General features: G+C 29.3%; 10 non-coding genes across 10 annotated transcripts; all 10 read left to right on the forward strand.

The window, feature by feature from the left end:
• Positions 1-1,134: 1,134 nt before the first annotated feature.
• On the forward strand, positions 1,135-1,207 carry trnav-aac (transfer RNA valine (anticodon AAC)). Its single transcript has one exon. It is a non-coding gene; the product is annotated as a tRNA-Val (tRNA).
• A 1,857-nt stretch (positions 1,208-3,064) lies between these two features.
• trnav-aac (transfer RNA valine (anticodon AAC)) lies at positions 3,065-3,137 on the forward strand. The gene has a single exon. It is a non-coding gene; the product is annotated as a tRNA-Val (tRNA).
• Positions 3,138-5,013: 1,876 nt separating this feature from the next.
• Positions 5,014-5,086, forward strand: trnav-aac (transfer RNA valine (anticodon AAC)). The gene has a single exon. It is a non-coding gene; the product is annotated as a tRNA-Val (tRNA).
• Positions 5,087-6,970: 1,884 nt separating this feature from the next.
• On the forward strand, positions 6,971-7,043 carry trnav-aac (transfer RNA valine (anticodon AAC)). The gene has a single exon. It is a non-coding gene; the product is annotated as a tRNA-Val (tRNA).
• Positions 7,044-8,903: 1,860 nt separating this feature from the next.
• On the forward strand, positions 8,904-8,976 carry trnav-aac (transfer RNA valine (anticodon AAC)). Its single transcript has one exon. It is a non-coding gene; the product is annotated as a tRNA-Val (tRNA).
• A 1,884-nt stretch (positions 8,977-10,860) lies between these two features.
• trnav-aac (transfer RNA valine (anticodon AAC)) lies at positions 10,861-10,933 on the forward strand. The gene has a single exon. It is a non-coding gene; the product is annotated as a tRNA-Val (tRNA).
• Positions 10,934-12,817: 1,884 nt separating this feature from the next.
• trnav-aac (transfer RNA valine (anticodon AAC)) lies at positions 12,818-12,890 on the forward strand. The gene has a single exon. It is a non-coding gene; the product is annotated as a tRNA-Val (tRNA).
• Positions 12,891-14,775: 1,885 nt separating this feature from the next.
• trnav-aac (transfer RNA valine (anticodon AAC)) lies at positions 14,776-14,848 on the forward strand. Its single transcript has one exon. It is a non-coding gene; the product is annotated as a tRNA-Val (tRNA).
• Positions 14,849-16,726: 1,878 nt separating this feature from the next.
• trnav-aac (transfer RNA valine (anticodon AAC)) lies at positions 16,727-16,799 on the forward strand. Its single transcript has one exon. It is a non-coding gene; the product is annotated as a tRNA-Val (tRNA).
• Positions 16,800-18,692: 1,893 nt separating this feature from the next.
• Positions 18,693-18,765, forward strand: trnav-cac (transfer RNA valine (anticodon CAC)). The gene has a single exon. It is a non-coding gene; the product is annotated as a tRNA-Val (tRNA).
• The last annotated feature ends 1,793 nt before the right edge of the window (positions 18,766-20,558 follow it).

Here is a 20,558-nt window from a genome sequence, read left to right on the forward strand (position 1 = left end):
AGTAGACTTATCATAAAATAATTCAGAAATGCTTTATTTATAAATAACCTGGAAATTAGCCCAACTCTGTCCATCCTATAGGGTGAGGAATAAGTGAGCTCAAGGTGGATGGAAGCCTAAGGGTAGACAGAGACTTATTGGGCAGCAATCCGTATGATGTATATAAACCCTAGCTTTATAGTTTTATTATTAATTCTAATACGTTTAGCTTAAAAGTATTTTTTTGAAGGAAAAGCTTCGTATAATAAATTGCTAAAAGAAGTCTTCATGTTAAGAATGAATAGTACACAAACACATTTCCAAAACCATAATAGGTTATTTATGAATAAAGCATTTGTTAATTATTTTATAATAAGTGTACTTTATAGTTATATCAATAATAATAACAACAACAACAATAATAATAATAATTACTACAACTACTATTACTGCTGCTATTTTTATTGTTACATTTACGCAATGCATTTAGAATATTCATTTATCCAAAAAACTTACAAAAGAGAAAGAAAGCTATTTTCTTTCATATACATGTATATACAGTATGAATATATATATATATATATATATATATAATACAAAAAAATGAATTGAATTAAGTTAGGAGTACTGTATATTTGATTTGCAGTTGTAAAACCCAAAAAAATAAATGCAAGAAGTTATTATATATTCTGACCGCTAGATGGAGACGTTGTACATTATCCAAAATTAATTCTAAGAACGAGCTAGACTTTTATTTGTAGCTTTATGTTGTTGTTGGTTAACGAGAAGTCTGCCAGTGTGAACTGCTCATCTGTGTGTTGTGAATATCCTAACCAGTCACCGTGTTAACTGAGATGTAGTCTACTTTTAAATCAAAAAAAAAAAAAAAAATGTAATGGTTATTTTAAGACACGAAGATCAGCTGTGCTGGAACAGGTTTTGCAAGCACAGTATTGTCAAGTGCATTTCCAAAATCCATTAAGCACAATAGTGAAACTGGCTTTCGTGAAGGTTGAAAGTTACAGGGATTTTGATCAGAAGGTTGTGCTCCGGCCCCAGCATTGTCAAGTTGCCACTGTTGAGCCCTTGAGCAAAAACCTTAAACCTATCTGTAAATAAATAAATAAATAATCTAATTAATTATTAAATTTCATAGTTCCCGTAGTGTAGTGGTTATCACGTTCGCCTAACACGCGAAAGGTCCTCGGTTCGAAACCGGGCGGGAACTTATTATTTATTCTAGAAGTGTTCTCATTAGATGTTTCATCGTTCACCTGCACTTGGAAAACAGAAAGAAATTAATGCAAAAAATAGAAAAGTCTCTGTATTCTGACCACTAGCCATTATAGAGTTAAGCAATTCTAAGAATTAATTCCATGTTTATAAGGGGAAACCCGCATAGATGATGACTGACTATGATTAGTGAATATTTCTGCACATTATTATCTTTATTCTATGCAACCTTTATGCCATTTTAGATTACCAAGCAGTAGAAATTTTGCCACCAGACTGGAGTAATTTTAAACTGCTCATAGGTTCATTTGAGTTTTTCTTAAAAACTTGTTTTTTGTTATTAAAAAAAACGGAGATTTGATCAAAAAAAAAAAAAACTACTACGTATAATACTATGATTTAATAAGAATGATTTGCAATAAAATCTTGTGATAATCAGCACATTATTATTATTATTATTATTATTATTATTATTATCCAATAAACCTGGCAGTGTGTATTATGACAGACTGTTGACTTTTTTGATCCTCTTTTGTAAAGTTTTGGATAAAAGCTTATTCTAATTCATAGCGTGAATGTAACAATAACAATACTAGTCGTAGGCTAGTAGTAGTAATAACAACAATAACAACAACAACAACTACAATAATAATAATAATAATAATAATAATTATTATTATTATTATTATTATTATTATTATTATTATTTTATAACTATGAAAGATTACATTTAAGTAGACTTATCATAAAATAATTCAGAAATGCTTTATTTATAAATAACCTGGAAATTAGCCCAATTCTGTCCATCCTATAGGGTGAGGAATAAGTGAGCTCAAGGTGGATGGAAGCCTAAGGGTAGACAGAGACTGTCATTGGGCAGCAATCCGTATGATGTATATAAACCCTAGCTTTATAGTTTTATTATTAATTCTAATACGTTAAGCTTAAAAGTATTTTTTTGAAGGAAAAGCTTCGTATAATAAATTGCTAAAAGAAGTCTTCATGTTAAGAATGAATAGTACACAAACACATTTCCAAAACCATAATAGGTTATTTATGAATAAAGAATTTGTTAATTATTTTATAATAAGTGTACTTTATAGTTATATCAATAATAATAACAACAACAACAATAATAATAATAATTACTACAACTACTATTACTGCTGCTATTTTTATTGTTACATTTACGCAATGCATTTAGAATATTCTTTTATCCAAAAAACTTACAAAAGAGAAAGAAAGCTATTTTCTTTCATATACATGTATATACAGTATATATATATAATACAAAAAAATGAATTGAATTAAGTTAGGAGTACTGTATATTTGATTTGCAGTTGTAAAACCCCCCAAAAAATAAATGCAAGAAGTTATTATATATTCTGACCGCTAGATGGAGACGTTGTACATTATCCAAAATTAATTCTAAGAACGAGCTAGACTTTTATTTGTAGCTTTATGTTGTTGTTGGTTAACGAGAAGTCTGCCAGTGTGAACTGCTCATCTTTGTGTTGTGAATATCCTAACCAGTCACCGTGTTAACTTAGATGTAGTCTACTTTTAAATCTAAAAAAAAAAAAAAAAATGTAATGGTTATTTTAAGACAAGAAGATCAGCTGTGCTGGAACAGGTTTTGCAAGCACAGTATTGTCAAGTGCATTTCCAAAATCCATTAAGCACAATAGTGAAACTGGCTTTCGTGAAGGTTGAAAGTTACAGGGATTTTGATCAGAAGGTTGTGCTCCGGCCCCAGCATCGTCAAGTTGCCACTGTTGAGCCCTTGAGCAAAAACCTTAAACCTATCTGTAAATAAATAAATAAATAATCTAATTAATTATTAAGTTTCATAGTTCCCGTAGTGTAGTGGTTATCACGTTCGCCTAACACGCGAAAGGTCCTCGGTTCGAAACCGGGCGGGAACTTATTATTTATTCTAGAAGTGTTCTCATTAGATGTTTCATCGTTCACCTGCACTTGGAAAACAGAAAGAAATTAATGCAAAAAGATAGAAAAGTCTCTGTATTCTGACCACTAGCCATTATAGAGTTAAGCAATTCTAAGAATTAATTCCATGTTTATAAGGGGAAACCCGCATAGATGATGACTGACTATGATTAGTGAATATTTCTGCACATTATTATCTTTATTCTATGCAACCTTTATGCCATTTTAGATTACCAAGCAGTAGAAATTTTGCCACCAGACTGGAGTAATTTTAAACTGCTCATAGGTTCATTTGAGTTTTTCTTAAAAACTTGTTTTTTGTTATTAAAAAAAACGGAGATTTGATCAAAAAAAAAAAAAACTACTACGTATAATACTATGATTTAATAAGAATGATTTGCAATAAAATCTTGTGATAATCAGCACATTATTATTATTATTATTATTATTATTATTATCCAATAAACCTGGCAGTGTGTATTATGACAGACTGTTGACATTTTTCATCCTCTTTTGTAAAGTTTTGGATAAAAGCTTATTCTAATTCATAGCGTAAATGTAATAATAACAATACTAATAGTAGGCTAGTAGTAGTAATAACAACAATAACAACAACAAAAACTACAATAATAAAAAAAATAATAATTATAATAATAATAATAATAATTATTATTATTATTATTATTATTATTTTATAACTATAAAAGATTACATTTAAGTAGACTTATCATAAAATAATTCAGAAATGCTTTATTTATAAATAACCTGGAAATTAGCCCAACTCTGTCCATCCTATAGGGTGAGGAATAAGTGAGCTCAAGGTGGATGGAAGCCTAAGGGTAGACAGAGACTGTCATTGGGCAGCAATCCGTATGATGTATATAAACCCTAGCTTTATAGTTTTATTATTAATTCTAATACGTTTAGCTTAAAAGTATTTTTTTGAAGGAAAAGCTTCGTATAATAAATTGCTAAAAGAAGTCTTCATGTTAAGAATGAATAGTACACAAACACATTTCCAAAACCATAATAGGTTATTTATGAATAAAGCATTTGTTAATTATTTTATAATAAGTGTACTTTATAGTTATATCAATAATAATAATAACAACAACAACAACAACAACAACAATAATAATAATTACTACAACTACTATTACTGCTGCTATTTTTATTGTTACATTTACGCAATGCATTTAGAATATTCTTTTATCCAAAAAACTTACAAAAGAGAAAGAAAGCTATTTTCTTTCATATACATGTATATACAGTATATATATATATATATATAACACAAAAAAATGAATTGAATTAAGTTAGGAGTACTGTATATTTGATTTGCAGTTGTAAAACCCCCAAAAAAATAAATGCAAGAAGTTATTATATATTCTGACCGCTAGATGGAGACGTTGTACATTATCCAAAATTAATTCTAAGAACGAGCTAGACTTTTATTTGTAGCTTTATGTTGTTGTTGGTTAACGAGAAGTCTGCCAGTGTGAACTGCTCATCTTTGTGTTGTGAATATCCTAACCAGTCACCGTGTTAACTTAGATGTAGTCTACTTTTAAATCTAAAAAAAAAAAAAAATGTAATGGTTATTTTAAGACAAGAAGATCAGCTGTGCTGGAACAGGTTTTGCAAGCACAGTATTGTCAAGTGCATTTCCAAAATCCATTAAGCACAATAGTGAAACTGGCTTTCGTGAAGGTTGAAAGTTACAGGGATTTTGATCAGAAGGTTGTGCTCCGGCCCCAGCATCGTCAAGTTGCCACTGTTGAGCCCTTGAGCAAAAACCTTAAACCTATCTGTAAATAAATAAATAAATAATCTAATTAATTATTAAATTTCATAGTTCCCGTAGTGTAGTGGTTATCACGTTCGCCTAACACGCGAAAGGTCCTCGGTTCGAAACCGGGCGGGAACTTATTATTTATTCTAGAAGTGTTCTCATTAGATGTTTCATCGTTCACCTGCACTTGGAAAACAGAAAGAAATTAATGCAAAAAGATAGAAAAGTCTCTGTATTCTGACCACTAGCCATTATAGAGTTAAGCAATTCTAAGAATTAATTCCATGTTTATAAGGGGAAACCCGCATAGATGATGACTGACTATGATTAGTGAATATTTCTGCACATTATTATCTTTATTCTATGCAACCTTTATGCCATTTTAGATTACCAAGCAGTAGAAATTTTGCCACCAGACTGGAGTAATTTTAAACTGCTCATAGGTTCATTTGAGTTTTTCTTAAAAACTTGTTTTTTGTTATTAAAAAAAACGGAGATTTGATCAAAAAAAAAAAAAAACTACTACGTATAATACTATGATTTAATAAGAATGATTTGCAATAAAATCTTGTGATAATCAGCACATTATTATTATTATTATTATTATTATTATCCAATAAACCTGGCAGTGTGTATTATGACAGACTGTTGACTTTTTTGATCCTCTTTTGTAAAGTTTTGGATAAAAGCTTATTCTAATTCATAGCGTGAATGTAACAATAACAATACTAGTAGTAGGCTAGTAGTAGTAATAACAACAATAACAACAACAACAACTACAATAATAATAATAATAATAATAATAATAATAATTATTATTATTATTATTATTATTATTATTATTATTATTTTATAACTATGAAAGATTACATTTAAGTAGACTTATCATAAAATAATTCAGAAATGCTTTATTTATAAATAACCTGGAAATTAGCCCAACTCTGTCCATCCTATAGGGTGAGGAATAAGTGAGCTCAAGGTGGATGGAAGCCTAAGGGTAGACAGAGACTGTCATTGGGCAGCAATCCGTATGATGTATATAAACCCTAGCTTTATAGTTTTATTATTAATTCTAATACGTTTAGCTTAAAAGTATTTTTTTGAAGGAAAAGCTTCGTATAATAAATTGCTAAAAGAAGTCTTCATGTTAAGAATGAATAGTACACAAACACATTTCCAAAACCATAATAGGTTATTTATGAATAAAGCATTTGTTAATTATTTTATAATAAGTGTACTTTATAGTTATATCAATAATAATAATAACAACAACAACAACAACAACAACAACAATAATAATAATTACTACAACTACTATTACTGCTGCTATTTTTATTGTTACATTTACGCAATGCATTTAGAATATTCTTTTATCCAAAAAACTTACAAAAGAGAAAGAAAGCTATTTTCTTTCATATACATGTATATACAGTATATATATATATATATATATATAATACAAAAAAATGATTTGAATTAAGTTAGGAGTACTGTATATTTGATTTGCAGTTGTAAAACCCCCAAAAAAATAAATGCAAGAAGTTATTATATATTCTGACCGCTAGATGGAGACGTTGTACATTATCCAAAATTAATTCTAAGAACGAGCTAGACTTTTATTTGTAGCTTTATGTTGTTGTTGGTTAACGAGAAGTCTGCCAGTGTGAACTGCTCATCTTTGTGTTGTGAATATCCTAACCAGTCACCGTGTTAACTTAGATGTAGTCTACTTTTAAATCTAAAAAAAAAAAAAAATGTAATGGTTATTTTAAGACAAGAAGATCAGCTGTGCTGGAACAGGTTTTGCAAGCACAGTATTGTCAAGTGCATTTCCAAAATCCATTAAGCACAATAGTGAAACTGGCTTTCGTGAAGGTTGAAAGTTACAGGGATTTTGATCAGAAGGTTGTGCTCCGGCCCCAGCATCGTCAAGTTGCCACTGTTGAGCCCTTGAGCAAAAACCTTAAACCTATCTGTAAATAAATAAATAAATAATCTAATTAATTATTAAATTTCATAGTTCCCGTAGTGTAGTGGTTATCACGTTCGCCTAACACGCGAAAGGTCCTCGGTTCGAAACCGGGCGGGAACTTATTATTTATTCTAGAAGTGTTCTCATTAGATGTTTCATCGTTCACCTGCACTTGGAAAACAGAAAGAAATTAATGCAAAAAGATAGAAAAGTCTCTGTATTCTGACCACTAGCCATTATAGAGTTAAGCAATTCTAAGAATTAATTCCATGTTTATAAGGGGAAACCCGCATAGATGATGACTGACTATGATTAGTGAATATTTCTGCACATTATTATCTTTATTCTATGCAACCTTTATGCCATTTTAGATTACCAAGCAGTAGAAATTTTGCCACCAGACTGGAGTAATTTTAAACTGCTCATAGGTTCATTTGAGTTTTTCTTAAAAACTTGTTTTTTGTTATTAAAAAAAACGGAGATTTGATCAAAAAAAAAAAAAACTACTACGTATAATACTATGATTTAATAAGAATGATTTGCAATAAAATCTTGTGATAATCAGCACATTATTATTATTATTATTATTATTATTATTATTATCCAATAAACCTGGCAGTGTGTATTATGACAGACTGTTGACTTTTTTGATCCTCTTTTGTAAATTTTTGGATAAAAGCTTATTCTAATTCATAGCGTAAATGTAACAATAACAATACTAGTAGTAGGCTAGTAGTAGTTATAACAACAATAACAACAACAACAACTACAATAATAATAATAATAATAATAATAATAATAATAATAATTATTATTATTATTATTATTATTATTTTATAACTATAAAAGATTACATTTAAGTAGACTTATCATAAAATAATTCAGAAATGCTTTATTTATAAATAACCTGGAAATTAGCCCAACTCTGTCCATCCTATAGGGTGAGGAATAAGTGAGCTCAAGGTGGATGGAAGCCTAAGGGTAGACAGAGACTGTCATTGGGCAGCAATCCGTATGATGTATATAAACCCTAGCTTTATAGTTTTATTATTAATTCTAATACGTTTAGCTTAAAAGTATTTTTTTGAAGGAAAAGCTTCGTATAATAAATTGCTAAAAGAAGTCTTCATGTTAAGAATGAATAGTACACAAACACATTTCCAAAACCATAATAGGTTATTTATGAATAAAGAATTTGTTAATTATTTTATAATAAGTGTACTTTATAGTTATATCAATAATAATAACAACAACAACAATAATAATAATAATTACTACAACTACTATTACTGCTGCTATTTTTATTGTTACATTTACGCAATGCATTTAGAATATTCTTTTATCCAAAAAACTTACAAAAGAGAAAGAAAGCTATTTTCTTTCATATACATGTATATACAGTATATATATATATAATACAAAAAAATGATTTGAATTAAGTTAGGAGTACTGTATATTTGATTTGCAGTTGTAAAACCCCCCAAAAAATAAATGCAAGAAGTTATTATATATTCTGACCGCTAGATGGAGACGTTGTACATTATCCAAAATTAATTCTAAGAACGAGCTAGACTTTTATTTGTAGCTTTATGTTGTTGTTGGTTAACGAGAAGTCTGCCAGTGTGAACTGCTCATCTTTGTGTTGTGAATATCCTAACCAGTCACCGTGTTAACTTAGATGTAGTCTACTTTTAAATCTAAAAAAAAAAAAAAAAATGTAATGGTTATTTTAAGACAAGAAGATCAGCTGTGCTGGAACAGGTTTTGCAAGCACAGTATTGTCAAGTGCATTTCCAAAATCCATTAAGCACAATAGTGAAACTGGCTTTCGTGAAGGTTGAAAGTTACAGGGATTTTGATCAGAAGGTTGTGCTCCGGCCCCAGCATCGTCAAGTTGCCACTGTTGAGCCCTTGAGCAAAAACCTTAAACCTATCTGTAAATAAATAAATAAATAATCTAATTAATTATTAAGTTTCATAGTTCCCGTAGTGTAGTGGTTATCACGTTCGCCTAACACGCGAAAGGTCCTCGGTTCGAAACCGGGCGGGAACTTATTATTTATTCTAGAAGTGTTCTCATTAGATGTTTCATCGTTCACCTGCACTTGGAAAACAGAAAGAAATTAATGCAAAAAGATAGAAAAGTCTCTGTATTCTGACCACTAGCCATTATAGAGTTAAGCAATTCTAAGAATTAATTCCATGTTTATAAGGGGAAACCCGCATAGATGATGACTGACTATGATTAGTGAATATTTCTGCACATTATTATCTTTATTCTATGCAACCTTTATGCCATTTTAGATTACCAAGCAGTAGAAATTTTGCCACCAGACTGGAGTAATTTTAAACTGCTCATAGGTTCATTTGAGTTTTTCTTAAAAACTTGTTTTTTGTTATTAAAAAAAACGGAGATTTGATCAAAAAAAAAAAAAACTACTACGTATAATACTATGATTTAATAAGAATGATTTGCAATAAAATCTTGTGATAATCAGCACATTATTATTATTATTATTATTATTATTATTATCCAATAAACCTGGCAGTGTGTATTATGACAGACTGTTGACTTTTTTGATCCTCTTTTGTAAAGTTTTGGATAAAAGCTTATTCTAATTCATAGCGTGAATGTAACAATAACAATACTAGTAGTAGGCTAGTAGTAGTAATAACAACAATAACAACAACAACAACTACAATAATAATAATAATAATAATAATAATAATAATAATAATAATTATTATTATTATTATTATTATTATTTTATAACTATGAAAGATTACATTTAAGTAGACTTATCATAAAATAATTCAGAAATGCTTTATTTATAAATAACCTGGAAATTAGCCCAACTCTGTCCATCCTATAGGGTGAGGAATAAGTGAGCTCAAGGTGGATGGAAGCCTAAGGGTAGACAGAGACTGTCATTGGGCAGCAATCCGTATGATGTATATAAACCCTAGCTTTATAGTTTTATTATTAATTCTAATACGTTTAGCTTAAAAGTATTTTTTTGAAGGAAAAGCTTCGTATAATAAATTGCTAAAAGAAGTCTTCATGTTAAGAATGAATAGTACACAAACACATTTCCAAAACCATAATAGGTTATTTATGAATAAAGCATTTGTTAATTATTTTATAATAAGTGTACTTTATAGTTATATCAATAATAATAATAACAACAACAACAACAACAACAACAATAATAATAATTACTACAACTACTATTACTGCTGCTATTTTTATTGTTACATTTACGCAATGCATTTAGAATATTCTTTTATCCAAAAAACTTACAAAAGAGAAAGAAAGCTATTTTCTTTCATATACATGTATATACAGTATATATATATATATATATATATATATAATACAAAAAAATGATTTGAATTAAGTTAGGAGTACTGTATATTTGATTTGCAGTTGTAAAACCCCCCAAAAAATAAATGCAAGAAGTTATTATATATTCTGACCGCTAGATGGAGACGTTGTACATTATCCAAAATTAATTCTAAGAACGAGCTAGACTTTTATTTGTAGCTTTATGTTGTTGTTGGTTAACGAGAAGTCTGCCAGTGTGAACTGCTCATCTTTGTGTTGTGAATATCCTAACCAGTCACCGTGTTAACTTAGATGTAGTCTACTTTTAAATCTAAAAAAAAAAAAAAATGTAATGGTTATTTTAAGACAAGAAGATCAGCTGTGCTGGAACAGGTTTTGCAAGCACAGTATTGTCAAGTGCATTTCCAAAATCCATTAAGCACAATAGTGAAACTGGCTTTCGTGAAGGTTGAAAGTTACAGGGATTTTGATCAGAAGGTTGTGCTCCGGCCCCAGCATCGTCAAGTTGCCACTGTTGAGCCCTTGAGCAAAAACCTTAAACCTATCTGTAAATAAATAAATAAATAATCTAATTAATTATTAAATTTCATAGTTCCCGTAGTGTAGTGGTTATCACGTTCGCCTAACACGCGAAAGGTCCTCGGTTCGAAACCGGGCGGGAACTTGTTATTTATTCTAGAAGTGTTCTCATTAGATGTTTCATCGTTCACCTGCACTTGGAAAACAGAAAGAAATTAATGCAAAAAGATAGAAAAGTCTCTGTATTCTGACCACTAGCCATTATAGAGTTAAGCAATTCTAAGAATTAATTCCATGTTTATAAGGGGAAACCCGCATAGATGATGACTGACTATGATTAGTGAATATTTCTGCACATTATTATCTTTATTCTATGCAACCTTTATGCCATTTTAGATTACCAAGCAGTAGAAATTTTGCCACCAGACTGGAGTAATTTTAAACTGCTCATAGGTTCATTTGAGTTTTTCTTAAAAACTTGTTTTTTGTTATTAAAAAAAACGGAGATTTGATCAAAAAAAAAAAAAAACTACTACGTATAATACTATGATTTAATAAGAATGATTTGCAATAAAATCTTGTGATAATCAGCACATTATTATTATTATTATTATTATTATTATCCAATAAACCTGGCAGTGTGTATTATGACAGACTGTTGACTTTTTTGATCCTCTTTTGTAAAGTTTTGGATAAAAGCTTATTCTAATTCATAGCGTGAATGTAACAATAACAATACTAGTAGTAGGCTAGTAGTAGTAATAACAACAATAACAACAACAACAACTACAATAATAATAATAATAATAATAATAATAATAATAATTATTATTATTATTATTATTATTATTATTATTATTTTATAACTATGAAAGATTACATTTAAGTAGACTTATCATAAAATAATTCAGAAATGCTTTATTTATAAATAACCTGGAAATTAGCCCAACTCTGTCCATCCTATAGGGTGAGGAATAAGTGAGCTCAAGGTGGATGGAAGCCTAAGGGTAGACAGAGACTGTCATTGGGCAGCAATCCGTATGATGTATATAAACCCTAGCTTTATAGTTTTATTATTAATTCTAATACGTTTAGCTTAAAAGTATTTTTTTGAAGGAAAAGCTTCGTATAATAAATTGCTAAAAGAAGTCTTCATGTTAAGAATGAATAGTACACAAACACATTTCCAAAACCATAATAGGTTATTTATGAATAAAGCATTTGTTAATTATTTTATAATAAGTGTACTTTATAGTTATATCAATAATAATAATAACAACAACAACAACAACAACAACAACAATAATAATAATTACTACAACTACTATTACTGCTGCTATTTTTATTGTTACATTTACGCAATGCATTTAGAATATTCTTTTATCCAAAAAACTTACAAAAGAGAAAGAAAGCTATTTTCTTTCATATACATGTATATACAGTATATATATATATATATATATATAATACAAAAAAATGATTTGAATTAAGTTAGGAGTACTGTATATTTGATTTGCAGTTGTAAAACCCCCAAAAAAATAAATGCAAGAAGTTATTATATATTCTGACCGCTAGATGGAGACGTTGTACATTATCCAAAATTAATTCTAAGAACGAGCTAGACTTTTATTTGTAGCTTTATGTTGTTGTTGGTTAACGAGAAGTCTGCCAGTGTGAACTGCTCATCTTTGTGTTGTGAATATCCTAACCAGTCACCGTGTTAACTTAGATGTAGTCTACTTTTAAATCTAAAAAAAAAAAAAAATGTAATGGTTATTTTAAGACAAGAAGATCAGCTGTGCTGGAACAGGTTTTGCAAGCACAGTATTGTCAAGTGCATTTCCAAAATCCATTAAGCACAATAGTGAAACTGGCTTTCGTGAAGGTTGAAAGTTACAGGGATTTTGATCAGAAGGTTGTGCTCCGGCCCCAGCATCGTCAAGTTGCCACTGTTGAGCCCTTGAGCAAAAACCTTAAACCTATCTGTAAATAAATAAATAAATAATCTAATTAATTATTAAATTTCATAGTTCCCGTAGTGTAGTGGTTATCACGTTCGCCTAACACGCGAAAGGTCCTCGGTTCGAAACCGGGCGGGAACTTATTATTTATTCTAGAAGTGTTCTCATTAGATGTTTCATCGTTCACCTGCACTTGGAAAACAGAAAGAAATTAATGCAAAAAGATAGAAAAGTCTCTGTATTCTGACCACTAGCCATTATAGAGTTAAGCAATTCTAAGAATTAATTCCATGTTTATAAGGGGAAACCCGCATAGATGATGACTGACTATGATTAGTGAATATTTCTGCACATTATTATCTTTATTCTATGCAACCTTTATGCCATTTTAGATTACCAAGCAGTAGAAATTTTGCCACCAGACTGGAGTAATTTTAAACTGCTCATAGGTTCATTTGAGTTTTTCTTAAAAACTTGTTTTTTGTTATTAAAAAAAACGGAGATTTGATCAAAAAAAAAAAAAAATACTACGTATAATACTATGATTTAATAAGAATGATTTGCAATAAAATCTTGTGATAATCAGCACATTATTATTATTATTATTATTATTATTATTATTATCCAATAAACCTGGCAGTGTGTATTATGACAGACTGTTGACTTTTTTGATCCTCTTTTGTAAATTTTTGGATAAAAGCTTATTCTAATTCATAGCGTAAATGTAACAATAACTATACTAGTAGTAGGCTAGTAGTAGTTATAACAACAATAACAACAACAACAACTACAATAATAATAATAATAATAATAATAATAATAATAATAATAATAATTATTATTATTATTATTATTATTTTATAACTATGAAAGATTACATTTAAGTAGACTTATCATAAAATAATTCAGAAATGCTTTATTTATAAATAACCTGGAAATTAGCCCAACTCTGTCCATCCTATAGGGTGAGGAATAAGTGAGCTCAAGGTGGATGGAAGCCTAAGGGTAGACAGAGACTGTCATTGGGCAGCAATCCGTATGATGTATATAAACCCTAGCTTTATAGTTTTATTATTAATTCTAATACGTTTAGCTTAAAAGTATTTTTTTGAAGGAAAAGCTTCGTATAATAAATTGCTAAAAGAAGTCTTCATGTTAAGAATGAATAGTACACAAACACATTTCCAAAACCATAATAGGTTATTTATGAATAAAGCATTTGTTAATTATTTTATAATAAGTGTACTTTATAGTTATATCAATAATAATAATAACAACAACAACAACAACAACAACAATAATAATAATTACTACAACTACTATTACTGCTGCTATTTTTATTGTTACATTTACGCAATGCATTTAGAATATTCTTTTATCCAAAAAACTTACAAAAGAGAAAGAAAGCTATTTTCTTTCATATACATGTATATACAGTATATATATATATATATATATATATAATACAAAAAAATGATTTGAATTAAGTTAGGAGTACTGTATATTTGATTTGCAGTTGTAAAACCCCCAAAAAAATAAATGCAAGAAGTTATTATATATTCTGACCGCTAGATGGAGACGTTGTACATTATCCAAAATTAATTCTAAGAACGAGCTAGACTTTTATTTGTAGCTTTATGTTGTTGTTGGTTAACGAGAAGTCTGCCAGTGTGAACTGCTCATCTTTGTGTTGTGAATATCCTAACCAGTCACCGTGTTAACTTAGATGTAGTCTACTTTTAAATCTAAAAAAAAAAAAAAATGTAATGGTTATTTTAAGACAAGAAGATCAGCTGTGCTGGAACAGGTTTTGCAAGCACAGTATTGTCAAGTGCATTTCCAAAATCCATTAAGCACAATAGTGAAACTGGCTTTCGTGAAGGTTGAAAGTTACAGGGATTTTGATCAGAAGGTTGTGCTCCGGCCCCAGCGTCGTCAAGTTGCCACCGTTGAGCCCTTGAGCAAAAACCTTAAACCTATCTGTAAATAAATAAATAAATAATCTAATTAATTATTAAGTTTCATAGTTCCCGTAGTGTAGTGGTTATCACGTTCGCCTAACACGCGAAAGGTCCTCGGTTCGAAACCGGGCGGCAACTTATTATTTATTCTAGAAGTGTTCTCATTAGATGTTTCATCGTTCACCTGCACTTGGAAAACAGAAAGAAATTAATGCAAAAAGATAGAAAAGTCTCTGTATTCTGACCACTAGCCATTATAGAGTTAAGCAATTCTAAGAATTAATTCCATGTTTATAAGGGGAAACCCGCATAGATGATGACTGACTATGATTAGTGAATATTTCTGCACATTATTATCTTTATTCTATGCAACCTTTATGCCATTTTAGATTACCAAGCAGTAGAAATTTTGCCACCAGACTGGAGTAATTTTAAACTGCTCATAGGTTCATTTGAGTTTTTCTTAAAAACTTGTTTTTTGTTATTAAAAAAAACGGAGATTTGATCAAAAAAAAAAAAAACTACTACGTATAATACTATGATTTAATAAGAATGATTTGCAATAAAATCTTGTGATAATCAGCACATTATTATTATTATTATTATTATTATCCAATAAACCTGGCAGTGTGTATTATGACAGACTGTTGACTTTTTTGATCCTCTTTTGTAAAGTTTTGGATAAAAGCTTATTCTAATTCATAGCGTGAATGTAACAATAACAATACCAGTCGTAGGCTAGTAGTAGTAATAACAACAATAACAACAACAACAACTACAATAATAATAATAATAATAATAATAATAATAATAATAATAATTATTATTATTATTATTATTATTATTTTATAACTATGAAAGATTACATTTAAGTAGACTTATCATAAAATAATTCAGAAATGCTTTATTTATAAATAACCTGGAAATTAGCCCAACTCTGTCCATCCTATAGGGTGAGGAATAAGTGAGCTCAAGGTGGATGGAAGCCTAAGGGTAGACAGAGACTGTCATTGGGCAGCAATCCGTATGATGTATATAAACCCTAGCTTTATAGTTTTATTATTAATTCTAATACGTTTAGCTTAAAAGTATTTTTTTGAAGGAAAAGCTTCGTATAATAAATTGCTAAAAGAAGTCTTCATGTTAAGAATGAATAGTACACAAACACATTTCCAAAACCATAATAGGTTATTTATGAATAAAGCATTTGTTAATTATTTTATAATAAGTGTACTTTATAGTTATATCAATAATAATAATAACAACAACAACAACAACAACAACAATAATAATAATTACTACAACTACTATTACTGCTGCTATTTTTATTGTTACATTTACGCAATGCATTTAGAATATTCTTTTATCCAAAAAACTTACAAAAGAGAAAGAAAGCTATTTTCTTTCATATACATGTATATACAGTATATATATATATATATATATATATATAATACAAAAAAATGATTTGAATTAAGTTAGGAGTACTGTATATTTGATTTGCAGTTGTAAAACCCCCCAAAAAATAAATGCAAGAAGTTATTATATATTCTGACCGCTAGATGGAGACGTTGTACATTATCCAAAATTAATTCTAAGAACGAGCTAGACTTTTATTTGTAGCTTTATGTTGTTGTTGGTTAACGAGAAGTCTGCCAGTGTGAACTGCTCATCTTTGTGTTGTGAATATCCTAACCAGTCACCGTGTTAACTTAGATGTAGTCTACTTTTAAATCTAAAAAAAAAAAAAAATGTAATGGTTATTTTAAGACAAGAAGATCAGCTGTGCTGGAACAGGTTTTGCAAGCACAGTATTGTCAAGTGCATTTCCAAAATCCATTAAGCACAATAGTGAAACTGGCTTTCGTGAAGGTTGAAAGTTACAGGGATTTTGATCAGAAGGTTGTGCTCCGGCCCCAGCATCGTCAAGTTGCCACTGTTGAGCCCTTGAGCAAAAACCTTAAACCTATCTGTAAATGAATAAATAAATAATCTAATTAATTATTAAGTTTCATAGTTCCCGTAGTGTAGTGGTTATCACGTTCGCCTAACACGCGAAAGGTCCTCGGTTCGAAACCGGGCGGGAACTTATTATTTATTCTAGAAGTGTTCTCATTAGCTGTTTCATCGTTCACCTGCACTTGGAAATCAGAAAGAAATTAATGCAAAAAGATAGAAAAGTCTCTGTATTCTGACCACTAGCCATTATAGAGTTAAGCAATTCTAAGAATTCATTCCATGTTTATAAGGGGAAACCCGCATAGATGATGACTGACTATGATTAGTGAATATTTCTGCACATTATTATCTTTATTCTATGCAACCTTTATGCCATTTTAGATTACCAAGCAGTAGAAATTTTGCCACCAGACTGGAGTAATTTTAAACTGCTCATAGGTTCATTTGAGTTTTTCTTAAAAACTTGTTTTTTGTTATTAAAAAAAACGGAGATTTGATCAAAAAAAAAAAAACTACTACGTATAATACTATGATTTAATAAGAATGATTTGCAATAAAATCTTGTGATAATCAGCACATTATTATTATTATTATTATTATTATCCAATAAACCTGGCAGTGTGTATTATGACAGACTGTTGACTTTTTTGATCCTCTTTTGTAAAGTTTTGGATAAAAGCTTATTCTAATTCATAGCGTGAATGTAACAATAACAATACTAGTAGTAGGCTAGTAGTAGTAATAACAACAATAACAACAACAACAACTACAATAATAATAATAATAATAATAATAATTATTATTATTATTATTATTATTATTATTATTATTCTTTTATAACTATGAAAGATTACATTTAAGTAGACTTATCATAAAATAATTCAGAAATGCTTTATTTATAAATAACCTGGAAATTAGCCCAACTCTGTCCATCCTATAGGGTGAGGAATAAGTGAGCTCAAGGTGGATGGAAGCCGAAGGGTAGACAGAGACTTATTGGGCAGCAATCCGTATGATGTATATAAACCCTAGCTTTATAGTTTTATTATTAATTCTAATACGTTTAGCTTAAAAGTATTTTTTTGAAGGAAAAGCTTCGTATAATAAATTGCTAAAAGAAGTCTTCATGTTAAGAATGAATAGTACACAAACACATTTCCAAAACGATAATAGGTTATTTATGAATAAAGCATTTGTTAATTATTTTATAATAAGTGTACTTTATAGTTATATCAATAATAATAACAACAACAACAATAATAATAATAATTACTACAACTACTATTACTGCTGCTATTTTTATTGTTACATTTACGCAATGCATTTAGAATATTCTTTTATCCAAAAAACTTACAAAAGAGAAAGAAAGCTATTTTCTTTCATATACATGTATATACAGTATGAATATATATATATATATATATATATATATATATATATATATATATATATATAATACAAAAAAAATGAATTGAATTAAGTTAGGAGTACTGTATATTTGATTTGCAGTTGTAAAACCCAAAAAAATAAATGCAAGAAGTTATTATATATTCTGACCGCTAGATGGAGACGTTGTACATTATCCAAAATTAATTCTAAGAACGAGCTAGACTTTTATTTGTAGCTTTATGTTGTTGTTGGTTAACGAGAAGTCTGCCAGTGTGAACTGCTCATCTGTGTGTTGTGAATATCCTAACCAGTCACCGTGTTAACTGAGATGTTGTCTACTTTTAAATCTAAAAAAAATAAAATAAATAAATGTAATGGTTATTTTAAGACACGAAGATCAGCTGTGCTGGAACAGGTTTTGCAAGCACAGTATTGTCAAGTGCATTTCCAAAATCCATTAAGCACAATAGTGAAACTGGCTTTCGTGAAGGTTGAAAGTTACAGGGATTTTGATCAGAAGGTTGTGCTCCGGCCCCAGCATCGTCAAGTTGCCACTGTTGAGCCCTTGAGCAAAAACCTTAAACCTATCTGTAAATAAATAAATAAATAATCTAATTAATTATTAAATTTCATAGTTCCCGTAGTGTAGTGGTTATCACGTTCGCCTCACACGCGAAAGGTCCTCGGTTCGAAACCGGGCGGGAACTTGTTATTTATTCTAGAAGTGTTCTCATTAGCTGTTTCATCGTTCACCTGCACTTGGAAATCAGAAAGAAATTAATGCAAAAAGATAGAAAAGTCTCTGTATTCCGACCACTAGCCATTATAGAGTTAAGCAATTCTAAGAATTTATTCCATGTTTATAAGGGGAAACCCGCATAGATGATGACTGACTATGATTAGTGAATATTTCTGCACATTATTATCTTTATTCTATGCAACCTTTATGCCATTTTAGATTACCAAGCAGTAGAAATTTTGCCACCAGACTGGAGTAATTTTAAACTGCTCATAGGTTCATTTGAGTTTTTCTTAAAAACTTGTTTTTTGTTATTAAAAAAAACGGAGATTTGATCAAAAAAAAACTACTACGTATAATACTATGATTTAATAAGAATGATTTGCAATAAAATCTTGTGATAATCAGCACATTATTATTATTATTATTATTATTATCCAATAAACCTGGCAGTGTGTATTATGACCTACTGTTGACTTTTTTGATCCTCTTTTGTAAAGTTTTGGATAAAAGCTTATTCTAATTCATAGCGTGAATGTAACAATAACAATACTAGTAGTAGGCTAGTAGTAGTAATAACAACAATAACAACAACAACAACTACAATAATAATAATAATAATAATAATAATAATAATAATTATTATTATTATTATTATTATTATTATTATTTTATAACTATGAAAGATTACATTTAAGTAGACTTATCATAAAATAATTCAGAAATGCTTTATTTATAAATAACCTGGAAATTAGCCCAACTCTGTCCATCCTATAGGGTGAGGAATAAGTGAGCTCAAGGTGGATGGAAGCCTAAGGGTAGACAGAGACTGTCATTGGGCAGCAATCCGTATGATGTATATAAACCCTAGCTTTATAGTTTTATTATTAATTCTAATACGTTTAGCTTAAAAGTATTTTTTTGAAGGAAAAGCTTCGTATAATAAATTGCTAAAAGAAGTCTTCATGTTAAGAATGAATAGTACACAAACACATTTCCAAAACCATAATAGGTTATTTATGAATAAAGCATTTGTTAATTATTTTATAATAAGTGTACTTTATAGTTATATCAATAATAATAATAACAACAACAACAACAACAACAACAATAATAATAATAATTACTACAACTACTATTACTGCTGCTATTTTTATTGTTACATTTACGCAATGCATTTAGAATATTCTTTTATCCAATAAACTTACAAAAGAGAAAGAAAGCTATTTTCTTTCATATACATGTATATACAGTATATATATATATATAATACAAAAAAATGATTTGAATTAAGTTAGGAGTACTGTATATTTGATTTGCAGTTGTAAAACCCCCCAAAAAATAAATGCAAGAAGTTATTATATATTCTGACCGCTAGATGGAGACGTTGTACATTATCCAAAATTAATTCTAAGAACGAGCTAGACTTTTATTTGTAGCTTTATGTTGTTGTTGGTTAACGAGAAGTCTGCCAGTGTGAACTGCTCATCTTTGTGTTGTGAATATCCTAACCAGTCACCGTGTTAACTTAGATGTAGTCTACTTTTAAATCTAAAAAAAAAAAAAAAATGTAATGGTTATTTTAAGACAAGAAGATCAGCTGTGCTGGAACAGGTTTTGCAAGCACAGTATTGTCAAGTGCATTTCCAAAATCCATTAAGCACAATAGTGAAACTGGCTTTCGTGAAGGTTGAAAGTTACAGGGATTTTGATCAGAAGGTTGTGCTCCGGCCCCAGCATCGTCAAGTTGCCACTGTTGAG

Source organism: Clarias gariepinus, chromosome 11 (assembly GCF_024256425.1).
Source record: "Clarias gariepinus isolate MV-2021 ecotype Netherlands chromosome 11, CGAR_prim_01v2, whole genome shotgun sequence".
NCBI lineage: Eukaryota > Metazoa > Chordata > Actinopteri > Siluriformes > Clariidae > Clarias > Clarias gariepinus.